Below are 4,487 nucleotides of genomic sequence, written 5' to 3' on the forward strand. Positions count from 1 at the left end.
TCTCTCACACAAAGTCTACGATTGGGACCACATCCGGCAAATGAGCATATCCCAACGGCCCTGCCATCTCAAAACACTGTTCCGACACCTCCTCTGCAGGAGATTGTTGAAATCGCCCAAGCTCCTTCGGCGTGTAACCATCTTTCTCTCTCTTCTGAAACGGCCACTTCCCTATTAAACCTTGAATTCCAACGGCTGCTTTCATCCTTACTTCCTAACTTAGCAATGTTTTCTTTCTTTAACCCTCACAACCATAATTTAATACCCAACCAGTCCCAAATCCATCTCACACCTATTTCCGCAAGCCCAGCCCCATTTACCTCAGCATATCTCTCCCCACCCGTAAGCCCATCTTCACCCAACACAAATTATGCTCCTTCTAGCCCATATTCCCAAACCCAATCCATTATACCAACCCATTCACCCATTAATCCACACTCAAACTATAACCCCATTTTAGAAGCCAACATTGATATACCAAACCCGAACCACCAAAACCAAAATTTTGAAATTGCCCGCCAACAAAATCAATTCTTGACTATTGCTTCACCTATCCCAACTGAAACAAATTTTCAAAATTCACTTCATTTATAGGAAGAGAATGAAAGTCAATATGAGATGGCAATGAATACAGAAAACACAAATAAAAGGAAGAGGAAAAGAATTCAAGATCTAGGCAATGTTGGTGTTCAAGAGCAAGAAGAGGAAGGAGGTCATTTTTTACAGATCACCCCCGTGGTGCGTGGTGGAGACCCACATCATGTCACATCCACCCAGCCGATACCCTATCTAAAATACCCGAGTGTGTGATCCACAACCCCAAAGATCAAGTTTAGGAACTATCATATCCATTTAGCACAATAATATAATCAAAAGCAAGAACAAATCATTGTATTCAAGTAATTTAATAATAAAAATCAAGAAAGGATTACAGAAGGATCACAAAAGAACATCAGAGTGTGGAAAATGATACCAATCAAGTGTAGAGTGAGGCGAAAAATCACTCCACAGTGGCAGCGGAAAAGTAGAACAAAAGCAAAAGAAGATTACAACCGGTTCCCAAATAGGAAGGGGAACAAACAACTAAGGTCTTAACGAATCTAAAAAAAGATAAAAAAGAGAATGAGACGATGTCCCATTGCTGGCACACAGCAAGAGTCGAACTACTCTTGATAAGCATCAATCTCGTACTGGTAGTCTTCACCGACAAAGTCACCGTAGCCAGTACCTTGTGTACCATATGAATCATCAACTTGGTCTTCATAGTATTGACCATTATAATCAACAGTTGTAGTACCTATAAGAACATCTAACAAAGATGTTGCAAAAAAAAGTGAGTTCAAAAGAACTCAGCAAGGCAGTTCAATCCATAATAACATTATAACACATAATAGTAAATCATACCGAATGCAATATGATATGAAACAGACAATGTAGATATGCTTCTAACTCTATATATGCTGGTCTCTATTGGCAGACATGCTTTAAGTCATAGCACCATACTTCTTTGGGTGGGTCTCAAATCACTACCCCTCAACCATCTTGGTATCTTGGGTCTGTTGGTGGTAGTTGGGTCCTGCATCCCTCGAGACATTCCATGGTTGGGGTTTAGATCACCACTCTCTCATATCACCATTGGTCTAAGTATTGGCGCATGTCAGGGTAAAGCCTAGCCAAATACAAGTCTTCTACTTAGTTATATCAACTTAGCTCCAGATACTTCCATTCCTCGCCCCGAGCGATCCTTTCTGGTATCCTTCACCCTAGAGTCAGCGTATCCTATGGCTACAACCAACTCGGACTACGGACTCATCAACCCATTGGTCAATTACATCAAGCCAATAGGAAGTTCCATGTTCATCTCACGGGTTGGTTACTGGTCTTGAGTTCTAGGGCCCATGTTTCACTTCTGCAACCATACCAATGAATGGCCCCTATAATGTGATATATGTCCTCTCACGGATATAACTCACCAGTCTTGAGCGGCCATAAGTCCCCATTGCTACCATGGGTTGTTTGGTCTCAATTCCTTCCTATTGGGTCTAATATAATAGTTACATCCTAGCCAAACACTTTTAGATGTGCCCTAGATATGTCAACCAGTAATCAGGAAAAGCGTTAAGGGGCTCCATAGGAAAATGTCCCATACCACCTCCACTGGTGTCAAAAAACAGAAACACCAAAAGGGCATTTCCCCATTCCCCAATCACAACCTAGGTAGTAACATTCTCAATCAGTCATTCACAAGCACAACTGATAATATAAAACATGAGTAAGTAATCATTCATACAAGAATGAAATAATAATTGAATCATATACACAAGTACTACTATAGTTGAAGAAACTATAGCAGCAATACAATTATAAGAAGATTAATACAACAGTAATATGATTATGTAATCTAATCCAATTACAAGTAAACATGTATATTAGGTTATTAGGGATCAACCGTCCTTACCTTATTTAACTTCCTAGAATTCTGCAGAATAATGAGGATGAGGTCCAAGACTAGCAATTAAACCCTAAACAAGCATATAATAATAATTAGGAATAAGCCTTAGAAGATTAGAAGTCAAATGGATCGAATCGGACGAAGAAACAAGCTGCTGTTATGGTTGGCAGCTTGGTTGGTCAATTGGGTCAGTAGATCAACCGGTAGACCAATGGGGTAAAAAACCCTAATTTGGTCATAACTTCTTCGTTTGAAGTCCAATTGCTCCCAATTCAAAGGGGAGCTTCCTAGAGCATATTAAGATTATCTAAGAAGGTCAACGCATGAAATCATGGTCAAAATATAGGATCTTGATTGAGCCATAAAATTAGGGTTTCATCACATATAGTCCATGGCTCTCATGGAAAGGCTAGGAGAATAAAGATTCACCCTAGGGAAAGAAGAGTAGAAATACATAATCAAGAAAAGTGTTGGGGAGGACCCAATGAATTAAAAGTGGATTTGGATTCCCCAATTTGGATAATCTCTCATGAGGGTTACACAATATCAACTATCAAAATAACCCAAGGTAGGTTCACAGAGGGTAAGGGAAATATAGAATTAGTATTTCAAAATCAAGAATAGCATTAGGGAGGATCCATAAAATTAATAGAAACATTAGTTTTAACCAATTTGGTTACCGTCTCATAGGGGTTACCCAAGGGCTTCCTCCTAGAAATCAACCACTTAACTGATTTCCAAGGCAGGAAAGGGAAGGGATTTACCCAACCAATCATGGGGATCCAAGGAAAGGTTATAGCACTGGAATGAGACATTTCCCACAATCACCAACTTGGTAGGAAAAACAATAATGAGGGAGTAATCAAGAATTCAGGTAAAATAAAGAAAAAAGAACATCACCATATGGCTTCAAGAACTTCAAGAACATAAAGTGAATTGGGGGATTCACTCTAAGAAAGAAAGAATAGCATTTCAGAATCAAGAAAGGTATTGGGTAGGGTCTAACAATGAGAGAAAACAAGGTTTCACATAAAGTCAAAGGAAACAAATTCTAATCATACCATTAGGGTTTTACCAACTAGAATTTGTGTATCCCACGGGAAGACTAGGGAGAATAAAGATTCACCCTAGGCAAAGAGAAGCAAAGAATTTACAATCAAGAAAGGTATTGAGAAGGATCCAACGAAATAAAAGAGGATTAGGGTTCCCCATTTTGGATATCCTCTCATGAGGGTTACCCAAGGGTTTCCTCCCAAAATCACCGTACTTTTGGTTTTCCAGGGTAAAAAGGAAAATTAGGGATCAACTCCTCAATCATGGGGATAGAAGGAAAGATTGTAACACTAGTGTGAGACCTTTCCCATAATTGCTAAGATCAGTAGAACAATAATGAGGGAGTGATCAAGATCTTAGGTAAAGTCAAATTCAAGAATCATCGCCATATGGCTTCAAGATCATAGAGTGAATTGGGGGATTCACTCGAATCAGAGAAGAGGCCATTACAGTAGTGTAATACTTTTCTCATAATCAGGAGATCAGAAGAATAGAAGAAAGAATAAATCAAAGAAGAAACAAATCGATTACTAACCTTTTAGAAGAAGAACTGATGAAGAAACTCGAACGGATGCTTGAGGATCTTCCTTGGCTTTGGAGGAGAGGTTCTAGGGTTCTTCCCATGTTCTCTAGAGGCTTAGAACTGATTATGAGTGAAAAACACGAAGTCCCCCCCCCCCTTTAAATAGCATAAAAGTCCTAAGAATACCAGGATTTCCAATTTTGACCTTATAGTGCCTGTTGGTTGATTGGTTGGTCAACTGGCCAGTCGACCAATCAGTTGACCAACCATGTCAGCAACTCCAGAACAAGGATTTAATGGTCTAAACCTCAATAACTTTGGATGGGCTTCTTTCAAACACATCAAACTACGTACCTAGCATTGAGGGATGCCTTCAAACCATGTCCCAATAGGCTCTAGGTCCAACAACCAGGCTCTCCTTCATCAATGAGTAGTTTCTTCTCCAACTTAGACAGGGTT

The sequence above is a fragment of the Hakea prostrata genome, chromosome 9 (assembly GCF_041222555.1).
Source record: "Hakea prostrata isolate BN-2017 chromosome 9, UWA_Hpros_2, whole genome shotgun sequence".
In the NCBI taxonomy this organism is placed as follows: domain Eukaryota; kingdom Viridiplantae; phylum Streptophyta; class Magnoliopsida; order Proteales; family Proteaceae; genus Hakea; species Hakea prostrata.